The sequence below is a fragment of the Pogona vitticeps genome, chromosome 6, assembly GCF_051106095.1.
Source record: "Pogona vitticeps strain Pit_001003342236 chromosome 6, PviZW2.1, whole genome shotgun sequence".
Taxonomy (NCBI): domain Eukaryota; kingdom Metazoa; phylum Chordata; class Lepidosauria; order Squamata; family Agamidae; genus Pogona; species Pogona vitticeps.
The window spans coordinates 71,585,817-71,609,151 of NC_135788.1; the positions used below are offsets into that span (position 1 = coordinate 71,585,817).

At 39.9% G+C, this 23,335-nt stretch overlaps 1 long non-coding RNA gene across 1 annotated transcript in view; it reads right to left on the reverse strand.

The window, feature by feature from the left end:
- The window catches only part of LOC144583557 (uncharacterized), a 124,833-nt gene that overhangs the window by 25,140 nt on the left and 76,358 nt on the right, over nt 1–23,335 (reverse strand). The window lies entirely within an intron of this gene.

A 23,335-nucleotide genomic window follows, 5' to 3' on the forward strand; every position in this document is an offset into this window, starting at 1 on the left:
ACCATTTATCAAGATGTTAACCCTTTTCCATCTTTGTATTGACTACTACATATCGGGTGGAAACTATGAACACTGCAGACAGAAGTTGAGAAGGGTTTTTTCTATGGCAATAAGCATGTTGTCTGAACAGAAAAATTTATAGCAAATACTTCAGGGCTTCTGCTGAGGGACATCTTAAACACGAAAGAACTGGATATGTAGCCCCAAGCAAAAAAGCTGAAGAAAGAGAAATAAGTGCAGTCTGTAAGCGGTGTGGTCAGCCTGTTGTTAGTTTGCTCAACAAAGCCGTTGCCAGTGTTACCAGGTTTTTAAGAGACTGGAGTCTGAGGGCTCCATATGAACACCATTGTAATTACTGTCTAAAATTTGGAGTCAAGAGACACAATATTATTAGCAAATTCCATACTTCATTTGTTTCTGCTTCTGCGACTCTCTGATCTCTCTGTTGTTGTGGTTTCTTCAGTGAACTTTTCCCATAATCTCTACATGGATTTCATAAGCTCTTCTAATTAGATCAGAAGCCCCTTTAACCCCTGCAAAGGGTTTCCATGTTCCTGCTGTAATCAAGAAAAGAAAAACACAGAGGCATAGAAGACGTATGATTCTGGCATCTTTTCTTTTCTTCCTTCCTTTTTTTTCAGTGGGGGGGGGACATAATGGAGTTTTATTCCAATATCCCTGCTCTGTTCATGCTTTATAGTGCAGCACAAAGTGCAGACACGAAGCTTTCCTGTGACAGGTTGGAAATGAGAAATGTTAAGGGCTGTTAAGCATTCTAAAAATGTTCCCAGCGGACCCATATAAACTGAGTACCTGAATTTCCGTAATGGTAGTACACTTGGAACATTAGAGAGCTTCAGTGGTTTATTCAATCAACTAATATTTCTGACTTCACCAGAAGGAGTATGTTAAAACTTGTGGTGCAAGAAATGTGTCTGGAAAATGGAACACTAAGTTTAAGGTAGCTGTTGACATGATGTTCTAACTAGAGTCAGCATTAAGAAATTACATGTAGATTCCAATTGTAAAATGGGGCATTATATCCCCAGGTATTTATCAGGCATTCCAGCACTATTAGGACATGTGCCTTTTCTTCTTTCCCATCTTCCAGAAGCATAAGTCACACAGTCCAATAAAGCACCTGGGGCACAGTTTGTGGTCTGGTGATCACTTTGCATGAGGGAAGATTACCACCATGTTGGGAACTAGATGGTGGTTCCTTTTCAGGAGATCCTACACCTAGGGGAAGCCCCATAGAATGATAGGGTAAAGCTAGCCTAAAAATGGATACCTCATAGGACCCCCAATAAAGATAAGGAAGTTCGTGTATGAGCTGAACCAATAATGTATCCGTAATGGGTCTGATATGATCACCTCTGCTTAGAGAAAGATGATGCCAAACTCTCAGTCCCTTTCAGGTCTGGAAAGATGTACAAGGCTTCGCCAACCCATATGCTTTACTAAGAAAGGAATTGAGAGCCAAATGCATGTACTGTACGTAATTTTCAGAGCCAGACCCCTGTCCCATAGTACAGCTAAAATCCAAAGGACCATGACCTCCCTCTCTCCCTCGGAAATCCAGATATCCAAATATGATGATGTGCTGCCTTTACCTCAGCTGTAGCATGAGCAAGCTGGGTGCAAAAGGCTCACCCTAGTGCCACAGCCCTGCATGGAAAATCAAGGTGAGCTAGTAATATTTGTGTCTTTCTCACTGTATATTCTTCCCTCTCAGGGCTACATATAATGTGCCTTGGAGAGCAGCTATTTTCTCAGATCATATGTGCATGAGATAAGCTAGCAGATATGTCCAGCTCAATACCCAAAAATGTGAGCACTGATGCTCGACCCTCAGTCTTCCCTTGTGCTAAAGTGACCCTGACTTCCCCTGCCAATTGCTGAAATACTTCCAAGTGTCATGCACAGACGTTGAAATTCACTGCTCCCACAAATTAAAAAAAAATCATATTAATAGTTTGTGATATTATTTGTTCTAGTCCTCTGCTTTGCTGTCAATGCAAAGAATGTGCCGATTGCCCCAAAGGCTGCACATGACACTACCCAACTCACGGGCATTGCCTCATCATAATGCCAGCATCCCCCAAACTCAAAACTGAGGAGACAAAAATCCTCAGGATAAACAGGCAAGAGGTGAAAAGCAGACTGCACGTCCGATTTAGCCATCAAGCCTCCAGGCCAATATTTTGTCATTCAGGGTGAACCCTCACAAGCCAACAAAACGTTTGATGCTCTCAACATTCTACAAATGAGATACTTATGGCTTCACAACTGTACAGTTCTCACTGGGCTTGTTTTTGTGAGATGTGCTTCCTTTGATTTGATTCAGCATTCTCAACAAGAGTAGATTCACTGGACCAGTGGGATTTACCTGAGTGTTGAGTCACCATTCAGCAGTTGATTCAATGGGTTTGCTCTTGTTGGGACCAGCAATTCAATTTAGACTAGGCAGTCTGGTCTTTGCTTCTGCCTTTTGTTTGTTTGTGGTTTGTGGACATTCAGTGACCCAGTAATAACAACTGCGCGGAAATATTATTTTTTTAATAAAGCACTTCTTATCTGAGGAAGGTGTGGGGGCGAGGCTGTAATGCATGAGTGGGCAATGTTGGTGGGCCTTAGGACCTATTTCCCTCCCTTGGGATCAGCCATAGTCCACACACACACACACAGCCTAACCTAACTGCCATACATTTCTGAATTTTTAAAAAGCAAATTGTGCTGCTAAAACTGTGCTGTGTGAGTGTGAGTTTATGATTAAGGTTGGAGATTTGGTTAGTTAATGTACTTCTAAAACACTAGAGCCCTCCTTCCACCTTGTTGTTGCCTCTTTGTTTTTAACTACCACATTTTGGCTACTGTCTAGTTGGCACTCACCACCTATGTTCACTATGAGAAGGAGTAATGTTTACTCAGCATTTAAAGGATCTCTTGAGGTTTCAGGTAATAAAAGGTCTTTTCCACATGTAGATGGAAAGTACTAACACGGCAGCAATTGTTTTTATTGATCCATTGATTTATATCCTGCTGCATGCTATAAAAAACCTTGGAGGAGCTAACAACAATTAAAAAACATAAAAGTCAATCAATACAAAGCAATAAAGTAAACTAAAAATAAAAAGTAAGATAAATAATTGTTAAAGATCCATAAGAGAAGCCATTTCCAGGTCTGGGATGCAATTTACCCTTTTGCAAATAGTATCTAGAACAATTATGATTCTGCCAGCATTAACAAGCTGGTTCATTTAAAATCACAGCTGACAAATGTCAGCTGATTGGGAAAATAAAATGATGTATTTCTGTTTACCTAACTTAGCTTACAACCGAAAGAAGGCTTCTCCCACTTTCAAAAAATATTTTCAGCAAGGTATTGAGATGTGTACATTAAATCAGTTATACAGGTGTTAAGCAGCAGACAGTTAATATGTTGATGTATACAGATGTGGCACACACAGCAGTGTAATATTGGGAATAAACACACAGGCATTCCACACACATATAATTTGGACATGAAAAGAAATAGTTTGTGAGGCTAAACCTTACACAAACTGAAACTGCTGTGTGAATCACTGAGTGTTTTGATGACATATTGGAAGCTCTGGATGTTCTATGTGAGCTATGGAATGTAGATTGTAAACTGTTCAACTCAGGAAGATATGTCACTGACAAATGAGAATTAAACTCTAATTATCACACCGGCATGTTTCAAAATTAAAAAATAATAACATTCTGTACAGCCAACAGTGTCAAAACAATTATTTGCATGCCTGAGCAGATGTCAGATACTGTAGAAGCGAGTGTGTGCATGCAAATTTAAACAGAACATTTTTTCTAAAATTGGAGGTATAATCTGTTACCTTAATTATGACATGTACACAACACATAGAGGGAGGAAAGAACTATGCTTTCTGCTTTCTTTATTAAATGGGGGTCATTTCTGCATATGCTTATGAGCACAGGTAGGAAAGGGGGAATCAAACATTTGTAATTCTAAACGAGAATGTGATCTTTATATATCTGATTGCACCTCCACCATAGCTTTAAGATTGTGGAATACAAGCACATGAAATTTGGCACAATTCCCAGAAATCCTGGCCAGCACAGCTAGTGGTGAAGGCTTCTGGAAGAACATCTGGGGACCTATGGTTGGAAACCACTGCTCTAGACAGATGCTCCCTGCTGAAGGCCTTCCAAACTTTTCAAACAGTAGAGAAAAAAGAATGGTGATGCTGCTCGAAGGGCTGGGGCAAGGGAAGAGAGTGAGCAAAGGGAAAGGCTTAACAAGCACTGAGGTCAAGGGCAAAGAAGACTAACAAGAAAGGAAATGTGAAAGAAAAGAGAAGAAGGAAAGAAAAAGAACAGCATGAGGAAAACCAAACTAGTGATGTTGGTCTCTATTTCTGTCTGATTTTTTAAGCACTGAGAGTCACAAGCACAGCATATATATAAAAAAAACCCTTCTGACCTAGTCAGTGAGCATGAGTTGAGATTAGAGATGGGCACAAATCAGAAAAATTGTGATTCTTTGATTCATGATTCACCAAGGTCAATGAATCACAAATCATGAATTCACAATTTTTTCTGATGAATCATTGAATCCATCATTTTTTTACTTTAAACTCCCATAAAAAAGCAAGAGACACCAAATTCACAGGGAAACTTCCCCTGACTCTCTCCTACAAGCCCTGCAAGTTTGGTGAAATTTGAGTTTCAGACATCCAAGTTATACACCCACAAAGTGGATCCCCTCAGGAAAGTGCCCTTTAGCAGCCGGTTTGGGGAAACCTAATCTTCACCATACTTGGAGAGACTGTAGAGAAGAGTCAGAGGACGTTTCCCTGCAATTTCGGTGTCTCTAGGTGCCGGGGGGGGGGATTCTATACCAGATGAAACAACAAATCAAAAATCACTAAAAATTAATTGATTTGTATTCATTAGGGGCATTGGTTTGTACAAATACAAATTGGCAAATTTGTGATTTGTGAATAAATTTGGTGATTCATTTTTCAATTCATGCCTGTCTCTAGTTGAGATGGGTGTACAGATCTCATAAGCCACACAAAAGCACACACAAATGAAACTTTCTGCTCTTCCAGGTCCACTAGCTTTGATATTTTTCTCCTCACTTAGAAGCCTGAAGAAGCATAGCAATTCCTTGAGACTTCAGCTGGTCCCAGTACTCTCAAAATGTGATAGGCTAAATCAGAGGTAGGTAATCTTGGAAGCCTAGATGCTTTGAGGGCAACCTAGAATGTCCATTAACACAACCAAACACAGCTAGTAGTAAGGGTAACAGTTACCTACAGAAGAATAGCAGGCTTTACACAAGGTCAACCATTGTGTTATATATTTCAAAAAAAAGTAACATCATTTTGGGATGTATGCTCATAACTGATGATTTCTGAAAACAACACAAAGCCTGATGCATAATGTGCTTTCATTCTGACATGCATGGACTTTCAGTGACTCCTCTGTCAAGATCTGGATGAATTTGCAAGCCATTTTAGTAAAGTGGTTTAATCCTACAACCAGTGTCAGAGAAAACCAGTTTCAAATCTCCACACATCCCACTGGATGTCCATAAAATCAACATACTATCCCAGCCTAAAGAAGGAAAACATATTGCCCTTAGGTTCTTAGTGGAAGGGCAGAATAAAGAGATAATGAAAATAAATCAATCTTTTACAGGTGGTTACTCGCAGCTAGATGTGTGAATTTTGCAAGGAAAAACAAAGAGTGAGGCAACAGAAAATGTGATGTCATAAAAAGGCAGAGAATGGTTATTCATTTATCACAGTATTTTTCCTGAGATTTTCTGCCTCAAGTGCCAAAATAGTTTTGTTGATTTGGGGTACTATATATCAAAAAATGGCAGCAAATTGTTATTTATTTAATTTGATATTATTGGATTGTATTGCCAATAATATGATTTTTCTGCCCCATGTGTCAGATTAACTCAGCTAGCTATGTGTTTCTTGACTGAGGTAGTTGGGTACGGCATCATTTGCTAATCTGATTTAGACAGAATAATGTCTTGGAAATAGCTCTGCAGCAAAGGGTACTATTTTAGAGACATTAAAATCCTTCCCATCTCTCTTGTGCTTAGAAAAGGGTCCAAGCTCTCAACCATTTTCCACATTTCTACCTGCCCCACTCACCACCACACATCAGCATTTTTGTCTTTACCATGAACTGTATGTGGCACACATGCTTAGTTACAAAGAAAAGGAATGCCATGATATCTGCCATTTTCTTGTCTCCCAGGCTTTCTTCCTTTGTAGCACTGTAACATTTTGTGTCTTACACCCTCTTCCTCTAAAAGTAAGAAATTTCATATAACACTTGTGACTCAAATGCATTTATGAATCCGCACACACTGAACTGCTCATTCAGAGTCTGTTAGGGAAGAAGCATCTTATAATCTGACAAAGGGAAACAGAACAAAACAAAAAAAATTTAACCCACACAATAGATGCTTAATTATGCACCGCTAACAAGGCTTATTTGCACTCGGTATCACATTCAGTTTGCGCAGCATAGCAAGGAGTCATACTGACATCTCAAGGGAATTTATTGGGAAGTAATTATTTATTTATGATTGAACGTGTATGTGAATACTTTTCTCTTCATTTGCCTCCGTTCCATGGTTGGCTTTCATTCACAAGACAAGGAGACTAAATTGGGACCTAGGGAATGTGTAAGTGAAACTCATGACAAAGTGAAACTCACAGCAAAGTCATGCTTGCTCAGTGTTGGAACATATCTTACAGACTTTTTGAACTAATCAAATGAATGCAGAGGATTTAGGTACCAAAATACTTTAAGAAGGCAGCTTAGACAGTTCCTAAAGTAATTTTGTTTGACATTCAGAGCTGATGCTGAACATTTTCATTCTTCACATGGTAATTGGACTTCTACATTGTTTCTGAAGTTGTCATAAAATACAGAATTTGACTTCCACCCATCCACTTTGTTCTTCTGGAGGTGATGGATTGTGTACTAGCTGAAAGACAGCTTTACAAGAAAGCACTCAGGACTGGGTCACAACATTGTGTTGCCTGAGACAAAGCACCAAAAAGCATCCAATTCAGTGTAGAGTTCCCCAAGACAGCCACTTCCTTTTTTCAATACACAATGTGGAAAATCTCACAAGTATCTCCTGGACTCTATTTTTCTTAAAAGGCAAACAAACAAATAAACAAACAAACAAAACCTCAAGCTATTACCACAATAAACATTAAGAAATACTCAAATCTGGGCAAATTCTGGTTCAAAATGAGCAGAAATGAAATTCTCTCTCATCCACACCAGAATCTGTCATTCTGCAAGACCTAGATCAACTATGCACATCCAACCCAACCACAATTTAACCACCCTCTTTTTTTTTAATTGCTTATGTTATCCAGAGCTGGCGAAGGAGATGCAGTCTCCATCACATCAAGGGACCCCTTTTCACATGCATTCAATACTGAGGCCAATGTCTTTCCTTCATTGAAAGTGAGTGCTGTAATTTTTCATGGTGAAGAAAGTGTAAGCGAGGAACACACAGGTTCTTTCCATGCCCAGGAATGTCTGCATGCTTCTATGGAATGTGTGCACTAAGCTCTTTCCTTCTATGAAATCTTCCTTTATGAAATGAAGCGCAATGAAGGTTGCTAAGCAATATGCCTAGCAAGGTCGCAGCACACCTGTCAGCGAAATGAGTCATCCCACTCTGTGGTATGGGCCCCATCATAGAATTGAGGAGATTGTCACTCAAAGAGCATCTGTAAAGACTGGTCCCAAATGGAGGGAATCAAGACCTTGATAGCCAGAGAAGACTACTTTTAAACAAGTAACTAGATGAGAGGGAGGCGGGGAGAGAGAGAGAAAAGAGAGGGAGGGATTACAAAGTTTGGGTGTTATGGCTTGTTATGACTAACATGCCAGTAAATTTTAATTTAGTATGTTTTAACCTGAATGTTCAGCATCATTCTACAGGTATGCAGCCCATCTAGAAATCACTTTAAAGCAGGAGGCAAAACATTTTAAAGCTATTAAACCAAATGAGGGGAAAACACTAGTATAACCTTTTACTACCACTCACAAGCTGATATAAAATGCAGTTAAATGTGTTCCATTTAGTAGATGAAAACCATCATCTTACAAGAGGCTGTAATTATATTGGCTGTGTTTTTGTTGGGCAATCTTTTCTGTCTACCCTTCTATAAACAGAATTGAGGTACTATCACTAAATAGTTTGATGAATGTCACCTTTTAAATCTTGCAGCAAGTTCTCTCAGGACAGATGACACAATCCTTTCAGTTTACCAGCAAAGCAAAATTGTTATTTTGCAACAATCTAGGTAGGTACTTACCCAGCCATGACAAGTCCATACCTATGAGCTCTGTACGGAATATTCTAGAGTAGGTGGATAAGAGTTGCATGAGAGTTGCAGGTCTCAGTGGGTGCACACCCATATCCAAAGCCTGGAAAAGTTACTGTTTTCGATTGCAGATCCTAAAATCCACTTGCCTGTGTTGAAAACTACTTTTTTGACTTAGATGTGGCATGAAATTGTGAGGGAGAAAAGGAAGGGAAGATAAATGACTCTTTCTATATCTTTATTCTGTACTCTTCCCAAGAGCAAATCATTCCAGAGATTAACATGGGCTGAGAAGAAAACTTTCTCTAAAGTTGCAATGTTTAAATCTTCCTCCCCACCACCATTTTTCACCTATTTTCCAGTGTGGGGATTGACACAGAGGTTTTTAAAGCAGGTGGAGGGGGGTGGGGACCTAGCAGAAGTAACATAATTGTTTTTCTTCCTTCAGCCTCAACGTGAGGAAGTGGGCCAAATGTAAGTAAAACTTTAAAACTTTCCCTGCCCATATCTGGTGGCCCCAATCCACAATTAGCTGAGAGTAAAGAAGAAAATAAATTCCACCCTTTACATTACAAATCATAATCATCATTATCATCTTAGACCTGTAGAACTGGAAGGGACCCTCTAGAGCAGTGGTGTCCAACCTTGGCCCTCCAGATGTTCTTGGACTTCAATTCCCAGAAGCCTTCACCACCACCTCTGCTGGCCAGGATTTCTGGGAGCTGAAGTCCAAGAACATCTGGAGGGCCAAGGTTGGACACCACTGCTCTAGATCATTGAGTCAAGGAGGCACAGTGGGGAATTGAACTCTTAACCTCTGGCTGCGGAGCCAGAGACCGAAACCACTGAGCTATCCAGCAGTTCTATATGTTTGATACAGGGAGTAGTTCAACCTTCAGAGACAAAGGGCCCATTTCTCTCACTCTGCGTTGTATCTGATGTGAACAAAGTAAAAAAATGCACTGCTGTAGACACATGTGCTTTTTATGAATATATTTTTAAACTAGCCACTTCCTGTCAGATTAATGTCAAAGAGGTACCTCTGCTAGTCTGCTTTGACATGTTGACAAAATTACAGTGTGGAAGAAAGCTTGAAGAGAGACAGAAAAAAGGCAATGGGCAATATATTGTGGGACCTCAAAGACTTTCAAGTCAAGACAATTTCCATGTGAATTTCCATGGACCGAAATCTATTTGAGGAGGTGGATTTTGATCAACAGAATTTGCTATGTTCCTCTCTCATTTTTTCCTTTTTAATGTTGTCAATATCCTGTAGGAAAAAGATGCAGGATCTCAGCTAGATGGCAAACACATTTGAGCCACATGTTTGCTTTCTCTTCAAAATTAATTGTGATCAGGGTTTTGGACATTTTGTTGTTGTTGTCGTTGTTTAAAAAAAACTTCTTTCAACATGTATTTTGGCCAACAGTAGGGATGGTGAGGTAGCCAATGTGCCCATTTTCAGGAATGTACACTTTTGAGGCTGTCTCTTTCCTATATTTTTTTCATGCACTGGGCCTTTCATTTTTCATGAAAGGGAATGTTTTTTCTGGGTCATTCACTTTGAGTTTTCCCATTCATGTTTTTGGGCACCACAAAATCTTGTAAAGAACCCTTAAAAACTACTCCAAAAAGCAGAAGCAAGGCAACAGAGAATCAATCTAATTCAAATGCAGGCAACAGTATAACCAACAACTATTATGTAGGCAGCCCAGTGGCATACTGGCACAATCATAATGCCCATTCCTATCCACCCCACTCACCACAGAGGCCAGCAAAACAGTCCTAAAACAGTCAACAAAAATACATACCTTAAGCAGGTGTAAATATCCAGTAAATTTTAAAATAACATTTAAAAATATTAAACAGGGAGAGCACCCATACTCATGCACCCCGCTACACAGAGAGAGAAAATAGCAAAATAAAAGCACGCACAGCATTCCCCCCCCCCAAAAAAATCAAGACAAGCAACCAATCGAATAAGGCAAAAATACAGTCATACATGCCCCTAATCAAAGTACTAGAGAATATTGAGAGATTTATCTCCCTGCTTTGAGATTTATCTCCTCTTCTTTGAGTCTAGCAAGCAACAGCAGGCAGGCCAGGCAGCAGAAAAGATAATTCAAAAAAGCAAAAGACAAACGAAAAAACAATGGGGGAAAATCCCCCCCAAAAAAGATCCAAGATGAAGACTCTGAGGCAGGCAGGCAGGGAGCACAATCCAAGATGAAGGTCACCAGCACACAGTGATCCAACCCAGAAGAATGTTAGAAGCAAACAGCATTCTTTACTGGATTTCAATCAATCCATACCCTTTTACAGATTCAAAATTCCATTTTCCCTCCTGGGAGTTCTAACTGGCTGCTGATAAAAGCCCTCTCAATGCTATTGGATGACACATTTCTTGGGCAATTTGACAGAGCAAGGCTGAAATAAAGTTACATAAAACAGGAAAACACACACAAAAATGAACCCTTCATGAACCACCACCACCCTTTCATTAATATAAATCATTCATATTTTTCAAGGCTCTTTCAGCAATCAACAAGAGAGCATGATAACAAAACAAATAGCCTGTTCCGTGTTTGGGGTCTTTTGTGAAAACATGTATACCTACATGTATTTTACAAAGTAAATGAAGTAACATGGACATTATGTGTTTTGAACATGTTGCTTTTTGAAGAGCAAGTAACAATCAATGTTAATGAGATCTTTTATTAAATTAGGCCAATGAGTAATGAATTACAGTACTGTTTTGAGACAAAATTTGATGGCCTGGAAATTTTCTGTCCTGTATTTATTATTTTCATCATGAAAATAATTACAGAAATTCTGTTTTACAAACAGGAAGTAATGTTTTAATCCTTTCCAATCTATGCAAGTGGGACAAACAATGGTTTAAAATCATATTCCATTGTAGTAGGAGCTCTTGTCCAACTCCCTTCCCCAGTTTTATAACTGGTGGCTTGAGCATTCATTTCCTTTTTCTGTTTACATTATCTACAATACTTTCCTTCAGTTAAGCTTATAAATGCCCCTTTGTAGTGTGATAATAAATCGAAATCCAGCAGGCCTTCGCCATCATGTGTTTCACCTTATTCATTTATATTTATCAGAAACCATTTATTCTTTGAATGTTCAACACACATCTGTGCAGTGTTTAGAGAGGATTAAGCTGCAATCTGCAATATAATGAAATATCATCTATGCAGCAATTTCTCTAACGTAACATAGAACCCAGCTTGCTTTGAAGCTGATGCTAAAATTTATATTGATCTTAAAAGCACTTGATTACATCTCTCATGTTATGGCTTAAAACATATAAAACTGTCCTTAACAAATTGTCATTGACGGACATCTGGTGATATCAAAAAATGGCAATGACCTTTCTAACTGTTCGGGGTGTGATGGTTCATATACTAAGGACAATTGCTCCAGCTTCTGTCAGAGAAGGGAAAGAGCAGAGTGATATGAAGAAGAAAATCTAATATACAGCTCAAGGATAAGAGAGATTGCTTTCAGAAAGGGGCACATGGAACACATTGCCTCTGAGGAACAGAGTCTGCAGCTCAAAGTAGTTTATATATTTAGCATGTATTTAGAAGAGGTGAGATCTTAAGCATGAAAAATGTTTGTCAAAGTATAAAGGAAAGTTAGTTCATGACCTAAGCAGGAAGTGCACCACAGCTCAAAATTTCAGGTGGTTGCTCCTCCCTGCAGAGGAAGATGAACAGGAAAGAGAAAAAGAGGTGGTTACACACAAAGACAAGGAACAGGAAAACCTCTGACACTGAAATCTGACAGGAGGCAAGAAGAAAGGGAGTAGGGAGAAAATGCAACTGCAAGTCAAGCCATACGGAGAGGATTGTTTAAAAAAAGACAGCAAGTTGTGGGACTAAATGTCATTTCTCTCTAATTCTGCCTCTTTCCTCATCCATATGTGTACACACACACACACACACACACACACACACACACACACACACACACACACACACACACACACACATACATGAGTTCATTTCTCTCACACTTGCAACTGATAATGACATGCAGTTCCAAATGAACTGAGAAAATGGAAATTGCTTTCAAAAAGCAGAAAAGCACATTTGACATTCCTCTTGTTCCAGCATTTGCAGGATTCTGTTATAATTATCACAAAGCACCAGTAGGCAGATGGCAAAGGCAACAGCAACGTGTATACAGGCTACAGGACATAGCTGAGATCTTGACATTTTGTTCAAGATGTTTCGTTGCAGAACTCTGAAATCTGGTAGTGACTGAGACCATCTTACTCTGATTAGGACTAGGCTGAAATAATTATCACATTACACTTCCACAACTCTTCTGATAATTTGAAATCATAACCTTCTGTAAGCTTCAACAGAAATAATACATGGAAATGTCGCAATTCTACTCAGTTTCCCGTTGCCCAGAACTTAGGGTATGATCAGCCACAAGGGCACACACCAGATTTTACCAGAAAGGGTTGTTTTAATGGGGGTTTTCTCCCTTCCATCTGCTGAGGAATCACTCAAGCCCAGTCCCCAAAAGTAGAAGTCCTATAACTGGAACAAAAGGGGTCCAGTTTGGGGAGAAATTGGGGTCAGGCTAGAGCACATTTCCCCATGTGTTGTATGATTGCCAGGGGAAAAGTCACAGCAGACCATTCCACAAGTGATTCAGATTGCAATCTATTTCTCTGTGTGATCACACCCTTATTATATTTTCTCATCATCAAATCACAGATGTACATAGCAAACAAATTCTCAATGTACACCAAGATCTGCCAAAATGTAGTAAATTTCTGGTAGGGAGGGGAAATTAACACTCCTCCTCATTAAAAAAAAAAAAAAACCATATAACAACAATTTTTAAAAATAGCCCTGCAAGATGGCATTGTCAGGATTGAGGAGGCCTTGGGTGAAATGCCTTCAGGGAGATACACGCACTACTGAGTGCCCAGTTTCATTCCCCCCCCCACTCACGCTCACTCTCCCCCCCATCTCCTAAAAATGCACTCCCTCCCATACCTTCTTTCCCATTCCTTTGCTCTCTTTTCTCCTTTTCCATTTTTCTTCCCCTCACCTGCATGCACATTTTCTTCCCTTAACTAGACAACAGGAGCTTTACCAATTTTCCCCCTAAATTTTAGAGGCAGTCAGGTGCACTGCAGAGGCATCTGCAATCATGCCCAGCCTGCTGATTTCCACAGAGGGCCTCTATGCTCACCCAAGCTGCCTAGATGCTCTCATGACTGTCGGCTCCTTTGCAGAATGATTCGCATATTCTAGGAGTTCTAAGAGTTAAAAGTAATGAGAAGAAAAAGACAGTGTCACTGTCAAGTAAAAGACAGAGGGAGTAGGAGAATGCGAGCCAGCAGGTGGAGGAAGACAAACTTTTTCTGAAAGTTGTTTTTTAAATTTTACATTTAGTTAGTTACAGTGCAACCAGATTAAAAATAATGTAGGAAATGCCCTGAGATTGGAAAAGTCTGGTTTATATTATTTCCATTGATTACATGATGTACAAGTAAATGCAAATCACCCAGAGTTTCTCCCTATTTATTTATTTATTTATTTATTTATTTATTTATTTATTTATTTATTTATTTATTTCCCGCCCATCTGGTCTGGTCCCTACACCCATCCATGCTTTTCCCCTCAACTGCTGGGGCTTTCATCTTTTTTAAAGAATCAAACACATTTACATCTGTTCTGACAGCATGATTGCTTGAGCTGATACAATGGCAACCTGAAGCTGACTTTCCCAGCTTCCTAGTTTAAGGTCAGGAGAGAGGAAGCAAAGGGGGTGTCAGTTCCCCTCAAACACACTCCTTTATGGTGAAATCTCTCCCCTCCCCCAAAGGCTTGGTGTCACTTCTTGTATGCTAGAGAAGCTGGAGACCAAAGAGGTGAGGGAAGCAAGTGAAGATGTAATTGGCAGCCAGCCCTTGTTTGGAGCTTGTTAAGGTAATTGTATGATAGCAGTGCCATATGCAAATCTGAATGGCTGCAGCAGAACCACCTTAACAAGGTGCTGACAAATTCAGATTGGCAATTTCCTCTACTCTCTCTGCTGACTCCTGTGTGATCCACTAAAGTAATTCATCTAGGGAAACCGGACTTCTCAGGTACAACTTCACAGAGGATCTCTTCACATTTCTCCTGTGGAGTCACACCTTTAGTTAACTAACTAATCAACTAGTTATTATAGTACTTCTAACCACAGTATATCAATAGAACTCAGGGTGGGTGCTATCAAAAGAACCACATTAAAAAGTAATACAATTTAAATACATTATAATGGCTAAAACATTTAAAAATAGAGTAACAATTTTACAAATGATTAAATCAGACCAATGATCAAGCCATGATCTCTATAATTTCCAAACATTTCGTGAACAACTGGGGTTTAATGTGATGCTGAAATAAAGGCAGTGTTGACTTCATTAGGTGGAAACTGTATTTGGACACCCTCCAATAGTTGTTGGGGACCTTCCTCTGTCCAATGGTCTGGTTGTCATGGTGCCTCTGCCAGTGTAAAAGTATGCATGCTTAGTAAGCATGCAATATTTTGATTGGCTGATCTGGGAGATGGAATGGAGCATCCTAGAGAAGTGTATGGCTGGTTAGCGAGAAGCTTGAACAAAAAGTCTCTATACTGCAACATTTTGCTGCTGGTCCCACTTGTTTCTCTCTTTCCCTTCCTCAAACAAACAACATAATAATAGCAGAAACTAAGGCAATCCATAACTGTGTGCAAGCAAGGAAGCAATTCTGGGAAACAACATAAGATGATTGAAACAGCAGCCACTTCAAGTTCTGGTGTAGATGCACAGTGTTGAAAGTTGGCTTGTTCTCCGAAAGATAATTGAAACAGCAGCTATTTCAGGTTCTATTGTAGCTCTGTGATGTTGAAAGTTGGTTTGTATGTCACTTCATCACCAGGTGTTACGTGGTATTGGAAGAAGAGTGGAAGTAATATAGTGGAAGGCCTGGGGGAAGAGGCCATTTAAAGCTTCCAGGAAGATTGTTGTTTGCAGAAGAAATGCTGAACAGGACTGGCAAAAGTGGAGCCGAGAGCTGGTCTGTGCCATGCCGGAAGATGAACAAATGAAAAAAAATGAAAGTCTTTGCAGCTCCCTGCGTGTTCACATACTGTAGGCACTGAAAAAACAAGAGAGCTATTTCATGTTTTTCTGCTTGATAACAATGGAGATGAGGGTGATGGGGGAACCAAATTTAAATTTATAAATTTGAGGTATCCTGTGCATGCTGTACAAATGTTACTCACAAAAGGGATACATTCTTCACTAGAACTCAGGACAGAGAAGGAAGCAGAGATGGATATACTGTATGTAAATCCGTTAATACAAACATGTGTTAGAGCCCGAAAAACCCACAACAACCAACAAACATGTATGTCTGAGAACTACATGGATCACTTGTTTCTACAATGAATAGTTCAGGTGGCTGATTTGCAGTGTCATGGAAAGGCAGCAAATTGATAGTTATTTTATTTATTAACGATTATTATATTTTTACTGTCATGGAAGGAAAGAGAAAGAAATATGGGATTCTATCCCGCCCCCCAAAAAAGATTTGATTAGCCTTGGATACCACCTTGATTGGGGATGAGAGGAAGTTCAGGGCTAACCTTCATGATATCTGAAATATATATGTTCCTGCTGAACTCTCTTAAAGCTCTTTTTCTCTCTTAAATCCACACACATGCACTGGGGTGCCAGAGATATATGATTTGATCTTTTTAAAAAAGTAAAATTTCAATGAAATTTAAGCAAACAAAAACCAATAGGTAAAGAGAAAGATTTAAGCCCTCCATCCCGACCTCTGAGGTTCCTGGGGGACTGATTTGATGGGTATTCTTTAAAGTTTTTAAAAAAGGAAGTCTTATTTAGGTGCTGTTAAGCCCTTCAAGAATCCAGATGAGGCCTGGGTCATTTCACATTGTGATGCCCCTCACTTTCAGGAAGAAGGTTCCTTGGCTGTGGATGATTGGGCTGCGGGTGATTAAAACTAAATACAATCATCCTGTCATGCATTGTATGAATATATTTTTAAATGCCATTCTTCTATGGCATTTAAAAATATATTCACACAATGCATGACAGGATGATTGTATTTAGCTTTAGGCATTAGGCTAAAGATAGGTGAGACTTGGCATCAAATGGCCTTGCTGGGGCCCCCACTCAGTGACTGATTCAATGGGTCTACTCTAAGTGAGAGCAGCAACTGTATTTAGGCATTCCTGGAAAGGTTCACCATAAGTCAGAACTGACAGCATACAGTTCTTTATTATTATTTAACATGCAATGTCTTTTAACCTTTAGGTTGCTAAGAAAGAACAAACTAACTCTGGAACATGGAGTGGGTACAAGCCAGGCAGAGGAAGCTGCTTCAGGAGGGTTGGGCACGATAGTGTAAAAAGCTGACAGGCAGCTGGAGTGAGAGGCAAGAAAGGCTTAGTGTTAATGAAAATCACCCACAGCCCAAAAGGAAGCCCAATGCAAGTGCAGCATTCATCATAGCATCTGAGAAAGGATGTGAAAAAATGTAGCAGACGTAACCATTCTGCTAAAATGTGCAAAATAATGAAACAAATCTTACAGTAAAGATACTTTAGTATTCACAGAAACAATTGAAAATCCATATGCATTTCTTCCACGCTTGAAAACAGCTATGGGTCTTCTCATTATTCATCACACAACAGTGAATTTGAAAATTGACACAAGGGCAAAAGCTAATGCAGTATCTTTACAAAAATTATACAAAGTATTGAAAGCTGAATCACTTCAACAAATCAAATTCTACATTAGCAGCATATTCTTGGAAAAGAATGTTAAGGTCCCGACTTCATATTGCATCAGTGATGTGATTAGCACTATCATGCTATTTTAAAATTAAATAAGGGCAGTGGTGGGGGAGTTTAAACCATCATTTCCAATTGTGATCTTGATAAATTATCTGCCCCACGCACAAAAAATTTAATTGCAACACCACTGTGTGGTGATAAAGATCACAACCATGTATTTCAAGACCTAGAGTGGTAAAACGAGCCTGAGGCAATCCTGTCCCACTGCTGCATTTATACATCAGTGATCAATTACATATATGCTGGTAATGTCCCCAAATATAGCATGATACCATGTTTCCTGTATGTCAATATCCCTCTCTATGACTATCACAGAAACCCTGTATTGCAATTAGCAGTCCAGGTGCTTTACCTTACAGTGAACTAATTTGACCAAGAATATTGGGAGTGGATGGGAGATGGAATCTGGATTTACCTGCCTTTTCTTTCCATTCAGTTAAGAGCATAGTTTTATTCTTCCTAGGCACCAAAGGATTTCTCCCCCCCCCTTTCTTTTAAACATAGTGAATTATCAGGTGGGGGTGCTTTTACAGGTACACACGTGCTTTCTGACACCTTGCTTCTCTCTGTAGTGAGGAATTGAGATGCAGTATTCCTGGTTCATATGGCTGAAACAAAGAGTCTGTGCACAGTGACATATAGTTATGATATATGGACCCTGATGGCATTTTTCATGAAAAAAAATCCACTTGCATTTCTACTTAGAATGACTCAGCCTTCCTCTTTATGAGCTGCCCCACACCAAACTGGCACAGGGCTAAGGCATGCAATCATTTTTGTATGATTCACTGAGATGCAAAATAGCTCTTTGTTCAAGATTTGTGGACAGGTTCTTCCACAAAAATAACACTAGGGTGGCATTAACTGAGGAGACAACTCTATAATGTATTAGGTAGGTTGTAGCATTAAAATGAGGATGGAGAACCCCCTCCTTTATTTTCATCTTCTTTTATTTTAAATATTTCCCTAACCAACACAGTGAAATTCTAAAAGTATGCCAGGTTGATGTGTTGCCATTTAGATATACCACCTACTCTGTTAAGAAACAGAAAAAGCAAACTCACCCCAACCTCCTCAATGAGGTCTGAGAGAAAAGGCAGGTAAAGACTCCATGGGCTCCACCCATACAAGGCAGCACAGACCCAGCAGAGCCTTGGCTGAGGAGAAAGGCTGGGGGAAAAGAGGAGATTACCTCGTCTGTCTCTTTCACTCCAATGCTCTCTTCTCAGACAGAGTCTGTCCTTGGCTGTAGCCTCCCTACTCATGAGCAAACTGGGTAAACTTACTCACAAGTAAACCAGTAAACATTGCTTTGTGTAGATATGTAGCACAGGAGAGGAGGACCCATGGCACTGTCTCCAATGTGGACAGAAGAATTGCTCAAGTGAGTGGTAAAATACACTTAAGATAAGAACCTTTGAAACACAGACCAGACCACACCAAATTTCCCATTGTGGACATGCCCAGAGTCAGCAGAATGCAAGGTGCATAGCTGTGTGAAACAACATGCTTTTACAATCAGACATTCCAGAACTTGAGAGAGCATTGTTTTCTAAATACAGTGGTGCCCCGCTTGATGACGTTAATCTGTTCCATTAAAATAGCTGTTAAGCGATATTGTCATCAAGAGAAAGAAAAAAAAACATTGAAATGCATTGAAAACTGGTTAAGTGCGTTCTAATGGGCAAAATACCTCATCATCCAGTGAAGATCCTCCATAGGGGAAGCCATTTTCAATCACTGTCTTCCAAAAATAGGTCCAGAAAACAGCAGGCAGCCATTTTGAAAACCTGCCAATCACCTGTAAAGATTGTCGTGAAGCAAAAAATTGGTTCCCGAAGCAGGGAAACGATTGTTGTGAAGTGGATTTTCCCCACTGAAACATTGTTTTGTGATTGCAATAGCGATCGCAAAAACCTCATCGTTAAGCAATTTCTTCATCTGCCAGGGTAATCGTCAAGTGGGGCACCACTGTACAGGATTAGCATAACACTTTTTTCTGGCCTCAGTTTACAGGTCAGAAGCAACTATATTATCCCTCCAACCCGCCATTATTTTGGTACCACATCTCAGCTTCTTCTTTGAGAAATAAATACTGTGTTTTCAGCTCTTCCTGAATCTTATCTGAAATTAGGTAAAGCAGACCGCTGTACTTACAGCCTAATTGCTTCCCTGATGATGGGTGTAAAGCACATTGTCATAAACCCTACTTCCCATTGGGTTTAACATTAACATAGGAGCTTGGCTCCTGGGAAACATTCATATCTTATCAGTCAAATTTATGTGTTTTCCCCACACACCTCCTCTCTCTAGCTTCCTTCCTGGGTGCTCTCCTCTCATTTCTGCTGTTTTCTCACTTCTCTACTATAATTTGTACCCTTGTTTGCTGGGCATCTCCCCCACCCCAATCTCTTGTTCTTTTTTTTCTCTCTCTCCCTCCCACCCCCATTCTCTTGCTGCCACGGGTAATTACATATAAAAACCTTTTTACAGTGCCAGTCACCCTGGCGGCAGAAGTGAGTTTGAGACAATAGAAGAAGCTAATCCTGGGAAAGTTCTCAAAAGAAAGGGTTGTAAGACTAGTCATTGGAAGGCTGGAGTATGAGTTTTCACAACTATAGAAATGGCATCCAAATCTAAATAGTACTTACTCTTGCCCTGCTGTGATGGGTATACATCAGTAACTTTCATCCTCAGTTCCCACCCTAACCAAAGGGAGTGCTGAAGATTTGCCTTATAAGCTTGTTGTGGAATAAACAAAGATTTTAAATCCCTTTATTGCCATATAGACCATTTTCACTATGAATTCCCAGCCTTTTTTACAGGCACACAGACAAATTTGGCTTTCAATGATACCCATGTTAATCCAAAATAACTGCTTTCTCTCCAGATGCCATCTCAGTTCCTGCAATAGAGAACAGACGGCAATTCACCATTTATGCTGTGGAAAGACGAAAATAAAACGTAATCTAAAAGTTCTAAAATAGAGGCTTCCAACAGATTAGAGGCTATAGGTTCAGCTAGGTTTTGAACATGTTGTTCTCATTCATCCATCCAAAATTCCTGATTCCCAGAAGCATATTAGTTGTGAATTAGTATTATTCATGTGGCGCTGCTTAAAATGCTTTACACCCCCTTTTTTCCATTCACACCACGATTACGAGGAACTAATAATAATAATTGTGTGTTCTCAACTCAGTTCTGACTTCCAGTGACACTTTTTAGAGTTTTCTAAGTACAGAGTATTCTGAAGTGGTTTGCCATTTCCTTCTTCTAGGGGCATCTTGGGACTGTGTAGCTTGTCCAAGGCTATACGTGCTGGCTATTCTGGGAGGCATAGTGGGACACTGAACTCCAAATCTCTGGCTACACAGCCAGATACCTAACTCACTGAGTTATCCAGCCACTTGTTAGGTCCTACCATTACTATTATCACTGATTAGATGAGGAATGCAGATAAGCGAATGGATGAGAAACAGAGGGGCCAGGGCTAAATTAGAGATCCCCTTGATACATACAGAGTACAACTGAGTGCAAAATGTTTCTTTACCCATTCATAGGCAGAGATTCCTAAGTCCATAGCTTCTCAAGAGTCAGGGCCAACACCTGAGGCCAAGGGACAGGCTTTTGTGATGCTTTTGGCGGCTTTGTTTGTCATAGAGGCAGGACAGGTAAGGAAACCACTACTAATCAGCTCCGTTGTAGGAATGGACAAACAGAGGGATTTCTCCCAGGCATTGGACTACTGCTGCTGGATGGAGGCCAAAGCCTAGTGGGCCCTCAGCCTCTCTAGATAAATGACAGAAGGTGTCCTCAGTGGTCATGCATCGAGGGGCTGCCCATTTTGGATGCCGTTCCAGCAGAAGACTGGGAAATGGGACATCCATGGACAGCACACTTCCTTCATGAAGTGATCCATTTCCCATGCTGCACCAATGTTATTCTTGCTCTGAACAACAAAAGTTGTGGCCCGTATTTTATGACTCTTTGATGTCCAATGTATTCCTTCATGAGTCAGATGGACTTCACCCAGAATGCCAGCTGCACCTGGAAACTCAGAAGAAACAGTGACCCTAATCATGCAGCTAGACATAACACAAGCAGGTAGGAGCTATATTAAGAATCACCAAATAATACTGATCACATTTCACGGAGGTCCTGTAATTGTCACCATCATTTAAGTTATAATCCAACTACAGATGCTGGAGGAGGAGGAAGAAGAGGAAGAGGATGCTTTTATGCAAATGTCCTGGAGGATGTTGATCATGCACCAATCAGAATGACTGGATCACAAAAGTAGGGGGAAAACAGAATCAACTATCATTGGACAATTTTCCCAAGGAGTTAGAAATGAAGCAGGGGAGCAATGGATTGAATTGCATAGTTCATGACAAATTTGGCTTTCACTGATATCCATGTTTATCCAAAATAACAGCTTTCTCTCCGGATGCCATCTCAGCTTATTGATTGCAAATATGTGCTTCAGGCAATCTACCAGACTACTATACACATGGATGAAAATAGAGAAGCTCTATTGTCTCCACAAAAACAGGACCAGGGCAGACTGCGGTACAGATCATGGTGATCTGTTAATATAAAAATTAGAGTATAACTGAAAACAATCATAATGCTAAAATACATAAATTACATTCCTAGAGGATTTAAGGACTAAATAAAAAGAAATGTGTATCACTTAACTCCACTGACCATATATTAGAAGAACTGTGGACTAAAATTAGAAATACGATCAAAGAATAAAGTACAAAGGCTATTCCCATAGCTAAAAGCTCCAATGGATGACTGATGAAACTCTTAAAATTGTAATGACATGTTAGAAGCAAAAGCAAAAAAAATGGTAAAGAGGGTGAGAGTCCTCAATTCAACCTTTTACTGGTTGCACATGGGGACAAAGAGAACTATTATTATAATAACCATTGACAAAGTGGGGCTACCTTTGAGGCTGACGCGGAAACTTCAGATGGTCCAGAATGCAGCAGCCAGGCTTCTTAGTGGGATGAGAAAACACCAACATATCTCCCCCACTCTGGCTGCTCTGCACTGGTTGCTGGTCCGTTTCCGCATTGACTTTAAAGTGTTAATGATTACATATAAAGCCCTAAACGGTTTGGGACCTCAATATCTGGCAGATCGTCTTCTCCCACCCAGATCTACCCGAATCACCCGACATAGCCAGCAGGGACGGCTGAGGGGTCTGACGCCGAGGGAGGCCTGGAAGGAAAAAACAAGAAACCGGGCCTTCTCGGCGGTGGCCCCTCGGCTGTGGAACACCCTCCCTACTGAAATTCAGCTGGCACCCTCACTGGGCATCTTCAAAAGCCAACTGAAAACTTGGCTATTCAAGCAGGCCTTCAATCCAGTCAATTAAGTGATGCTTATTTCTTATTACTTTCCTTTTAACTTATGCCATCTTGGGACTGTTTGCTTTAAATTAATTGTAAATTTACGATATTATTTTTATATCGTTTTGTTTTTTAAATGTAAAACTGTGTATATTTTAAATTGTTTTTATCTTGTATGTTGTGAGCCGCCCAGAGTAGACTATGTCTAGATGGGCGGCATATAAATGCAATAAATAAATAAATAAATAAGACAAAGTCCTACTGCAGCATTGACAAAGAGTGAGAAGAGAACAACAAAAGAAAAACAACTGTCATCCAGACAACTTATGAAATCAAAGGGAAACATAAACCAAGCTTAGAAATCCTGAAAGATCAACAGGAAAATGTGCTATCTGATCAGAATAAAACAAAGAGAAGATGGAAACAGTACCCAGAAGAGATGCAAGGATAAGAGAGTGACCGAAATAACTATTGTATTAACTTGCCAAGAAAACAAAGTGATTCTCAAGATTTTATAACAAAAACATGTAGGGTGAAATCCAGTAACATATAGTTACACAGGGCAAGTGTGATGGTATCATGAGCTACAGTTGTATTTTGGTAATTAAAATTTTCCTATCCCCTCCCCACAAAGTTTACAAGGATCCCTTAGGATCCCCTTCCTGGAGAAATCTTTGGGGGTCACAAAGGAGAGGAGTT